Source organism: Lathyrus oleraceus, chromosome 6 (assembly GCF_024323335.1).
Source record: "Lathyrus oleraceus cultivar Zhongwan6 chromosome 6, CAAS_Psat_ZW6_1.0, whole genome shotgun sequence".
In the NCBI taxonomy this organism is placed as follows: domain Eukaryota; kingdom Viridiplantae; phylum Streptophyta; class Magnoliopsida; order Fabales; family Fabaceae; genus Lathyrus; species Lathyrus oleraceus.
In genome coordinates this window covers 293,264,228-293,276,465 of record NC_066584.1, presented here as the reverse complement: position 1 = coordinate 293,276,465, position 12,238 = coordinate 293,264,228, and positions in this window count along the sequence as shown.

Genomic DNA, 12,238 nt, shown 5'->3' with positions numbered 1-12,238 from the left:
GAGAAACTCGTCTGAGTGTAGTATCGCGTAACAACTATTATCAAGTCTACACTTGAACAGTTTCCGCACTACTTCCTAAATAGGCCAAGAGGGGGTAAATGTTCTACGATCCTCAGTTTCTCAGACCCAAATTAGAGATAGTAATGCCTAACCACAAATACTTGTGTAACATTCCCAAATCCAAAAGAGTCTCCACTGAGCAGATGGATCTCAAGCCAACTTGTTAAGGACTACTACACACAAGTCGAACATGACTATACCATCCTCCTATCTTAATTGCACTCAAGTTCGAGTTAGAACTTATCTCACCACTCAGAGATCACCAAGTACAACAAGCAGATTATATCACACATACATATATACAAACATCACATATATATACAAATATATACACACAAAAAGTAGGCTAAACCCACTAGAGACTACTCCCCAGCAGATTCGCCACTTAATTTCTATAACGGTAAATTCATGATCATCAAGCTATGGATAAGCTAGAGATCAAATAACAAGAGTCGCCACCGCGCTTTTATTGTTTCCAAGGAAAAAAGGGAAAAGTATGAACAAAACCCAAAGTAAGAAGTTTTCAAATCAAAACTAATAAAATGTCAGAGATTACAGGTAAGGGGGTTGGTTACACAGAGGGAAGGTGTTAGCACCCAAAGTGTCATAGGTACTCCTAGGGAGCCCTTTTTATGTGCATATGTATTTGGTACAAAAATGATGTTTACAAACAAATAGAATGGGGGATGAGAAAAGAATTCATTAATTATATTTTTGTGTTTGGCAAGACCTTCGGTCTTGTGCCTACATACCAACATAAAAATGAGGGATCAAAACCTCGTAGTCCGTGATACAAATTTCAAAATGGATGCATTGCTTTTAACAAAAATTAAGTTTGAAAGGCACAAAGGCCTAAAAATGGTTTGAATGAGTTAGTTCTTTTTTGTCTTTTTGAAATTTTAAGTCAAGTATAGTTAAGTTTATTTACATGTTTGATTTAAAAAAGAAGTTTGAAAATGCAATGGCATAAGACCAAAGTTTCTATCTTTTTACAAAGTGGTCGAAGTTTAGAACAAAATAAGTTCAATCAAAGAAGATTTTAAAAAAGGGAGAGAGAGATTTTTAAATTAAAGAAATGGGGAGAAGATGAAGAGACTAATCCTATGCACAAAATTAAAAGTTAAGAGTTGAAAAGATCTGACCAAATGGGTAGCAATCCAATAGACAAAAATGTCAATAGAAACCCAAAATTCCCTTTGACTTTTAGAATCAAGCAACACACAAATGCACAATTATATTATCTTGAAGAGCAAAGGCATCAAATAAAGATAGCCACATCCAAGCTTATCCATTCCATGATCTTCTTCAAAATAGCCCATGAATTCCACAAGTCACAGGTTCAAAATAACAGCTTCACAATGATCATGTTGCAGATGAACTCAGAGGGATCTTGAATGATGTATCAGATGAAATTTCAAATTCCAAGCACTTGGTTTCTCAGTAAGTTGGCATTGGCCAATTCCTTTAGCATAGGAATGTTGCCTAAGTTCTAAGTCCATTTGTCCAGGATCAAGTCAACATTCCACACAAAAGTTTTTTAGGGTTTTTGTTGTTATTATGTACATTAATGGTCAAAGACCAAACAAACAAGCAAAGTATATACAAACAAGGAATACCACACAATATGGTCCAAGTGGACAAAGTGAAAATTGCATTAACATAAACAATTAGAATGATAGAACAATAGCAAATGTATAAAAGCTAGAATTAAATAACATTAAAATAAATGGCTTGAAATTAAAATTTAGTTGTTAATAGGTTAGAAGTCAGTATTGTTTTGCTTTTGCTTTTCATTCTTAGACATTCTTTGGAGAACACTCAACCCACTTATCACAAGCATGGATCCTTGAGCCAAGACATCTTTCAAAGGAAGGAAAAAAGGCTAAGTTTCCACACAATACGATGAAAGAGGGGAGACTTACAATCTCACTAACTAGAATGTTATGCCTTTTATATCACAAATTTAGCACTATGTTAAGCAATCGTAATTTGACTTATGTAGAAGTCACAACTATTTGAGGTCGAGCAATAGAGTTTTGATGTTATGCATGTTAGAGACATAGTATTATGGACTATGCTCATGAAACATACCACACACAAAAAGAATATGCAAAAGGTGTGGCCTAATCTCATCCATACTCATGTTAATTTTTCAATCAACTAGTTTTAGGACTTTGAGATATCATATGTCAAATTAGATGAATGCATAAAGAAGGGGAATGAGATGAAGAGGGAGGGGAATAGATGAAAACCCAAATTGATCAAAGGATGACTTTTACCAAATTAATATCATCCATTCATTTTGGGAGATGGAATGGACATTCCATTAATCCCCTAAATCCAATGATATTAACTTAACAAAGTCAAATCAACCTTGATCAAGACCCAACAACAATAGTCAAACACAAACAAGTCATTACAATTGGTCAACAAAATTATTTGGCATTTATTCAAATTAAAAATACTAAAATAATACATTTAAATTAAGTATGGTTTGTCAAATTCCTAAAACCTCATCAAAACACCAAATAAATGGCCATGAGATTTATCATAGATCAAACAAGGTCAAAAGACCTTGGAGAAAAATTTCAGAATTTTTTAAGACTTAAAAGTATTTTTAAACAATTAAAAACAAATGAAAAATCAATAATAATGAAAAATATTAATAATGATCCAAAAAATAATTTTAATTCAGAATATGAAAGAGGAAATTATTTGAAAATTTTTGGTGAAACTCTCATATTTTTTGGATCAATATTAAAATTAATATGAATTAATGAAAATCAAAGGAATAAAAATTAAAATCAGAAAATCAAAAAACGTGGACCACTTGATCTGCCTCATTAATTGAGGTGGCAGATCAAGTGGTTGAGCGCGTCCGTTCCATGATACGCCTGAGTCAAACATCCACACGATTCGTAATCAAGATGTACGCTCATGATTAAAACAATTTGAATTCATCTAATGGCTCTGGACCGTGTCACATCATTGCCGGAGCAAAGCGCTGGTCGTCTTCTCAAGCGACCTTGGCCGAACTGGTCCATTCATCACCACATCATAAATGAAAAAGGAGGACATGATCTGAAAGAAATAATGGCGTAGAGCACGAATCTGACCTCAATTTTAACTAACTCCTCACATATAGAAAGATATGAGGAGTTGAATTTTGAGGTGTCTCAATTGAGTTGCTTCGATTTGACCTCTAAGTAACTCAATCTTCTTGCCTACATTGATAGGACTTCACACAACCAAAGAATTAATTGTTCTTGCCTTGGCTCGTGCTTGATCTCACTCAGAATGCTTGCAGAAGTAGAATGAAATACACAAAAGATCTTGGATCCCTGGAGTTCTGAATCTCAAAACAGTGAGATTCAAACTCAATTTCAAAATGAAATTATCAGGTTTATCCTCTAAAATGGAAGGCTTAGGGGTTTAGAATCAAAGCTGGCGCGAATATGTGTTCAATTCTGAGCATATGGAGCTCTATTTATAGTTGGATCAAGTGATAATTGCACCTTCCAAATCACATTCCAAAATTGGCAATGGATGATGCATGGGTGCATGGGCGTGTAAAAGCCCATGAGATCATTGTTTTAGGTCCACAATTAAGTGTGAGAGAGTCTGAAATCAACTTGGATTGCAAGGCAAGTGTACATGGAAACTTGAAGTTTGATCTTTGCCAAATGATGATGCAATGTTCAAGCCATGCGCAGCCTAATCAATTCTTGTCCAAAATGGATGAACTTGGACTTTTTGGAAAGGTGAGATCAAGAGGAACAACTTTAATGTTCAACACGTTTCCATTTGAAGCTTTTATCATGATAAATTTTGAGGTGGAAGTTTGGAAATTTCAACATGTTGAAAATTTTCTAAGTGTCAAGCCATATATCTTAATATTCCACCTTGCTTAACTTTTTATGTGAGCTTCAAATGAGAAAAGTGTCTTTATCAAAGTTGTATATCTTTCAAAGACCTTAAATATGGTCACCAATTTCATGTCATTTGGATTTGAAATGATAGAGTTATACATTTTTTAAGTTTGGAAAAATCACTTGTTCAATGGTATAGGTCAAAAGTGACCTATAATGTAGCCTCATATCACATGATCAAAAAAGTTGAATTAGCTATCACTCCAAACATAAAAGTTGAAGTGTACATCTTGAATTAGATTTTACAACTTGGAAATCTTCATCTCATATAAATTGAGAAAGTTATGGCCTTGGGAGGTTGACTTTCAAATTAGGGTTTAGACAAAATGACCTATAATGTTTCAACATAGAAAATGATTTTCCAAGAAAAACTAGATTTAGGTCTCAACATAAAAGTTATTTATAATGTCATTTAGAGTAATGTTTCTCTTGGAATCATTTTCATATGGTGAAAATTGTAGGAGATAGGGTCTAGGGAGACGCAGTTTTGATCAGATGAATTCATCTGACCAACCACCATCAACCAACTTGCTAATCTTTAATTCTCTTGACTTTCTAGGCTCACGGTATATCATATATTCATAAGATGATGAAATTTGAAGTTTCCCTTGAGAAATTTGATCAATTGGTGAGATAGCTTGTTGGAGAAGTTACTCAAGATACCCAGTCAAACTAGGGTTTCCAAGGCAAGTCACCCTCAAACTCTTGAAGAAAACTTGATTAAAATAACATGTAGTGATCATTGGGACTCATATATGATGCTTGTGACCATCCTTGTATCAATTAATGGTTGTGCTCTTTGTCATGAGGGTCTCAAACCCTAGATGTGAACTTGATGAATCGATGATGATCATGCCCTACCTACAAAAGAGTTAGGCAAATGCAAAGACATATTTTTGGTATTTTGGTTAGTGAAAATGATAAAATACAAGTATGATACAATCATATAGTTCTTGGTGATCTCTCCCAAAACAAACCCAATGAAAGAGGGGTAAGGAGGATGCCAAGGTATGATCCCAATGCTAATGCTTATGATGAAATTGCATGAGGGATCTTAGGGTCAAAATTGGGGTCTTACAGCAAGCATCTCTTGTGTTGCTTTGACCTAGGCAGGATCAACTTCAATACCCTTCTCGCTGACGATAAAGCCCAACAACTTACTAGAACGAACACTAAAAGTACACTTATTAGGATTCAAGCAGAGTTTGTACTTCCTCAAATGCTGGAATAGCTTCAACAAATGCTCAACGTGTTCTTCCTCATCACTTGATTTAGAAATCATGTCATCAACATAGACTTCAATCTCTTTATGCATAATATCATGAAAAAGAGTGGTCATAGCCTTTTGGTAAGTTACACCAACATTCTTTAGACCAAAAGGCATCACTCTATAACAGAATGTTCCCCGGGGTGTAATGAATATGGTCTTGTCTATATCCTCAGGTGCCATCTTGATTTGATTATAACCGGAAAATCCGTCCATAAATGAAAAGACTTTGAATTTAGTTGTATTATCTACCAACATATCAATGTGTGGCAGAGGAAAATCATCTTTCGGATTAGCTTTGTTCAAATATCTATAATCTACGCAAATACGAACTTTTCCATCCTTCTTCGGAACAAGCACAATATTGGCCACCCACTGCGGATACTCAGCGGTAACAAGGAAACCAGCATCAATCTGCTTCTACACTTCTTCTTTGATCTTTACTGCCATATCAGGATGAGTCCTCCTTAACTTCTGCTTGGCTGGTGGGCATTTTGGCTTCAATGGCAATTTATGCTCCACTATCTCAACATCCAAACCAGGCATGTCTTGATAGGACCAAGCAAACACATCTGAATACTCTCGAAGAAGATCAATCAACCCCTTCTTAACCTCTGGACATAGTTGAGACCCAATCTTGACTTCCTTTACATCATCTTCAGAACCCAAGTTGACTAACTCAATCTTCTCTTTGAATGGCGGAATGACTTTTTCCTCATGCTCAAGTAAACGAGATAATTCATCAAATACTTCTTCATCAGTCTCCTCCTCAGCCTCAAACATAGGGAAATCAAAATTTAGAGAAGGAGTAGGATCATTGTATTCAATGGGCTTAGAAACCAACCTACATAATGATTTGATATTTTGATTTTAGAGAAGTGAATTGTGACCAAATATTATGCAGATGAACAATTATTATTTATTTATGTTTTTTGTGATTACCATTTTCAGAAAAGCAAAAAGTAAAAATAAAAAACATCATAGATGTAGATGAATAGAATCACATTTTATTGATGATAATTGAGAAATGCCCAACAATATTCACTTCTCCCTTAGGCATAGGAGAAGGATTTAAAATAATGAAAACAAATTACTTATAGCGATGGACAATAATAGAAACATCAACAGCAACCCAATTGTTGCAAGCCTTTCCATGCGTCACAAAATTGGCACAGTACTCATCTTTATCACCTTCGATTACGGCAACTGAGTGTTGTTCATTACCATGGATGAACCCTCCGCTACGGAAACTCGGTTGCATATCTTCAGTTCTAGCATGAGACGACCCTTGCGGAAATCCCAATCCAGCTCTACTCTTGTTCTCGGCGACCTCTACCATATGCCCCCACTGATCAGTACTGCCATCTTCAATAATTTTTTGTGCATCTTTGAAAGAAGACATAGGTGCCCCTATTTTCTTCACTTTAGCAATAGATAGAGCTTGGAACGTAGTTCCAACCTCCTCCTTAGCTTACGCATATGTAAAATATGACAGATGGCTTACCAACAACGCCTTTTCTCCACCCACAATGACAAGCTTGCCATTCTGCATAAATTTCAATTTCTAGTGCAGAGTGGACGTTACAGCTCTAGCTTCATGGACCCATGGACTTCCCAACAAGAAACTATAGGCCAGGTGGATATCCATTACTTGAAAAGTAATTTGGAAGTCACTCAGACCTATCTTCACTGGAAGGTCCACTTCTCCTATAACAGTCTTGTGAGATCCATCAAAAGCTTTAACAATCACGCCGATATACCTCATTGGGGCGCCTTGATAAGATAATCTTGACAGAGTTGATTTGGGGAGTATATTCAAAGAAGAACTGGTATCAACCAACACATTTGACAGCGCATCTTCCTTACAATTCATCGATATATGCAGTGCTAGATTATGATTTCTACCCTCCTCGGGAAGCTCTTTATCCCAGAAACTCAAGTTATTACAGGAAGTAATGTTAGCCACGATATGGTCAAATTGATCCACAGTCACATCATGCTCGACGTAGGCTTGCTCCAACACCCTTTGCAATACTTCTCGGTGCGCTTCAGAATTCATAAGCAGAGACAACAATGAAATCTTTGAAGGAGTTTGGAGTAGCTGCTCCACCATATTAAACTAGCTTTTCTTTATCAATCTTAGTACCTCATCATCATCATTAGGCTTCAATTTGTTGGACTCGCCAGACTGACACATTGGAGCACTAACTGGATTCACCACAGGCACATCCAGTTTCTTACCAACAAATACATCTTTTACCACCTCTTTTGGAAAGACAGGTCCAAAAACACGACCGTTACGGGTCACCTTCGTAACATCAGCAATGTTCACAACAGAATTGGTCGTAGGCAACGGAACCTCTTGACTGTTTTCTACCATGGTAGCATTATATTGGTACGGAACAGCTCTATCGGATGCATACGGGACGGGGCCCACTAACCGTATAACCAACGGCGATACCGATCTATTGATGATGTTACTGCTACTGTTGTCAAACTGGATCACTACCCGTTTCGGGGTCTTAAACACTGGTATTATCACATTCACATCATTTATATCCCTCGACTGTTGAATCTGGATTACATTCTCATCCATCAACTTCTGGATATCTCTCTTGACGATTGAACACCCACGGGGGTTTACGCTGCAAATTGCATAACCGTCATGGTCGTGCTCACAATCACTGATGGTACACAGGGTCTTATGCATCTCTACCAAGGACCGACGAATACGTTGCACGTCGAACACCCAGAAACTTCCTGGACAACCATCTACCATATTAACAGAGGAACTACCATGAGTGCGCAAAGGATTGGCTTTCACATTCGGCGCACGGTCCTCAAAAGACACCATCCCACTCTTTACAAGCTTCTGTATCTCATACTTCAACGGGTTGTAGTTTTCGATATCATGGTCAGAAGCTCCTTGATGAAAGGCACAACGGAGTTTGGGCTTATACCACCACGGAAGTGGTTCTGGAATTTGAGGAGGATTTCTTGGCTGGAGGAGGTTCTTGAGAACCAGAGATGGATACAATTCGGCGTATGACATAGGAATAGGGTCAAAAGACACCTTCTTCCTCTCGAAATTTTGTTGTTGTTGTTGATTATTGGTGTTGTTGTTATAGTTGTTTGTTCTTTGTTGCGGTTGTTGTTGACGTTGTTGTTGAACTGGCACTGATTGATTGTTTAAAAATACCGAAATAACTGACGAAACTTGATGATGATGCTGACGCGGTTGTGGATTTATTTTGATATGAGGCCTCCTCTGCCTCCCTACTGACACTGCATTGGTTTCACCTTCCTTCTTTCTAGCGAAACGGTTTCCATACTTCTTGTTTGATGACACATCTTCCTTAGACAGACGTCCCTCTCGAACTCCTTCCTCTAATCGCATCCCCATGTTTACCATTTCGGTAAAATCACTGGGGGCACTAGCAATCATTTGTTGGTAATAAAACGAACTCAGGGTCTTAAGGAAAATCTTGGTCATCTCTTTCTCTTCCAACAGAGGATTGATCTGAGCAGCAAGCTCTCTCCACCTCTAGACATACTCTTTAAATGTCTCTTTGTCCTTTTGAGACATAGACCTCAGATGGTCTCTATCGGGTGCCATGTCCATATTGTGTTTGTACTGTTTCACAAAAGCTTCACCCAAATCATTAAATGTGCGAACACTTGCACTATTCAGCCCCATGTACCACCTCAAAGTGGCACCAGTCAGACTGTCTTGAAAGTAGTGACTCAGTAACTGATCATTATCAGTTTGCGTTGACATTTTCCTGGCATACATGACGAGATCGCTAAATGGACAAGTATTTCCCTTATACTTTTCAAAGTCATGGACTTAGAACTTCATCGGGATCTTGACATTTGGTACTAAGAAAAGTTCAGCAACACTCTTACCGAACAAGTCCTTACCTCTCAGAGTCTTCAATTCCTTTCGCAACTTAAGGAACTGATCCTTCATTTTGTCCATCTTTTCATAAACATTCGGACCCTCAGACGGCTCAGAATGGTAGATGGTGTCCTCAACAAGAGGCAGAGTGTCAACAACTGGAGGCGGCACAGACATGATCGGGCTAGATGTCGACATGGAAGAAAAAGTAGGCGCAAACCCTTTAAGCATAAAATTCGGTGGCATTCTCCACGGGAATCCAACAGGCATAGTTGGACCAGGTTGAGTATCAGGCACAGTTGAGGTAGCAACCTCTGAGATGACAGTCCTCTGAGGAGGAGGAGTTGCAGGAGTTGGAGAGGGCTGATTCTGAGCAGCTAGGACAGATTCCATCATAGCGGTCAGACGAGCAATCTCATCCTTCAATTCTCTATTCTCTTGCTCTAAATGCTCCATGATTCTGGGTTAATTGGCTCGAGTGTTGTATCGGTGAGTCAGCTTGGCTGAAGCACAGAAGAATAACCAATAAGACATCTGATAGAAGAAACATGTTTATGCAAATGATGCATGAAATGCAATGTTTTTGTTTGTTTTTATTTTCAAGTAACATACTATTTTATTTGCAAGTATATAATAATAACAATTTGACTGACCATAAAAATATCTTTTATTCATATAATTTGGAAGGATTACACTTAGTACAATTTCAGAAACCAAAGTACAAATACAAGAGAAAAGGAAACTAATCATCTTAAGGATCCCCTAACAACAGTGTCAGATGATCTGGCTGTAGATGCATACTTCCTTCAGATGCATCGAATCTCAGACTCAAAAGAAGTCTTCATCTAAGCCTTCTCAAGGACAAGCTGATCAACAATCTTCTTCCAAGCACCGGAAGGCTAAGGCATACTAGAGGAAGATGGACCCTCTGGTTCTCTCTGTCTCTTTACAACTCGGTCTTCAAGAAGTTCAATAAGTGCGTCCTTGTCTTTTGACTCCAACTGCAACTCCTTATGCTTTCGGCTCAAAGCATGGAACCTCTCTTCCTACATATCCTTCTCTTGCTTCATCTTGGCGAGTGCGTCTTCCAAATCCTCTACATCTTGGTTAGGGAGAGTTGATGGCTCAGCCACAACCAAAGACATAGGTCTTTCACATGCATATGACATCTTCAATTCCAAAGCTCTCTTCTTCACCCAAGTAGTGTAAGCTTCCAAAGCTACACAGTTGCGCGGACCAAGCTCAGATCTTCCTTTCCTATGCATGTTATGCTAAGCATGAACCATCTTCTACTTCAAATGTTGAGGATATTTACCCTCTTGATAGAAAAGACCTTCGAACTCAGTGTTATTAGGCTTGTCTCTCAAGGGGAACCCAAGTTGACGACAAGCCAAAGAAGGATTATAGTTTATTCCTCCTTGTGTACCAATAAGGGGTACATTAGAGAATTCACTAAAACTATCAATAATATCCAAACTACCCAATGAAGAATCATACCAGACAATATCATCATTAGGAAGGGACATAAGTCTCTGAGACCACCGTAGACATTGTTTGTTCTCCACAAAAGCAGGCGTATGAGGCAAGTGCGAAATAAACCACTTGTACAGAAGAGGAACACATCATACAATAGTTCCACCACCTTTAGAATTCCTTAGATGCAAAGAGAAGTATATATCACCCAACAGAGTAGGTATAGGGTTCCTGATCAAGAAGATTCTAATAGCGTTAACATCAACAAAACTATCAATGTTAGGGAACAAAGTTAAACCATAGATAAGCAACACAAAGATAGCTTCAAAAGCATCCACACTACCGGTTTGAGCAAAGGCAGTAGCTTTCCCAATAAGGAACTCAGAAGTCAACCCAAACATTCCTCCTTTCTTCACCCAATGAGCCTCAATCTCAGACTTCTTCAAGTGAAGAGCTTCAACTATGATATGAGATCTGGGAATCTCTTCCAATCCATTAAAGGGCACTTCGTCAGAAACAAGTATTCCCAAGAGATGGGCATACTCCTCTAACGTAGGCATGAGCTGATAATCAGGAAAAGTAAAGCAACGGTAGAGAGGGTCATAGAACTGAACTAAAACACTCAAGAGTCCTTTAACCACATCAGTAGATAACACAGGTAGAAGCTTCCCATGACGTTGCTTGAAGTCCAAGGGATTTAATACAAAAGATGATAGCTTCCTTAGCTCTTTCAAATCAGGACATCTGAAATTGTACTTTTTAGTGTTCCTTCGTCCATAATCCATGGTCTGAAAATATTTGCAAAAAAAACCTCAGTTCCTTGAATCTATTTTTCGTGTGATGAATGTTATGATGCGCATGTATGCATGAATGCAACAATTACAAATAAGAGATCACACACAAGGCAAACAAAGGTTAAGGGATGAATCAAGTCATTGTCAAGATCAATCATCCATTTTGGTGGATTATGGTTTTCACCTCATCAACACCCAAGTTCCATTGATATTGACAAGACTTGATTGGATCAACCAAGAATCAAGGGTTTGTTGTAAGTCACGAGCATGGAGTCTGGGTAAGAACCATCCCAAAGGAATGAACTAAGGATAAAACCTGTAGATCATGTTCTAAAAAGTTTTCAGAGTCTTAATTCCATCTATCGGATATTACAGGTTAAGATGATTGACTCATCGACCCATAATATTCTCAAGAGAAACTCGTCTGAGTGTAGTATCGCGTAACAACTATTATCAAGTCTACACTTGAACAGTTTCCGCACTACTTCCTAAATAGGCCAAGAGGGGGTAAATGTTCTACGGTCCTCAGCTTCTCAGACCCAAATCAGAGAAAGTAATGCCTATCCATAAATAACTTGTGTAATATCAGTAACTCCAAAAGGGTTTCCATTGAGTAGATGGATCTCAAGCCAACTTGTTAAGCACTACTTCACACAAGTCTAACATGACTATACCATCCTCCTATCTTAATTGCACTCAAGTTCGGGTTAGAACTTATCTCACCACTCAGAGATCACCAAACACAACAAGCAGATTATATCACACAAACAAATATACAAACATCAAATAGACAAATATACAAACATCAAATAGACAA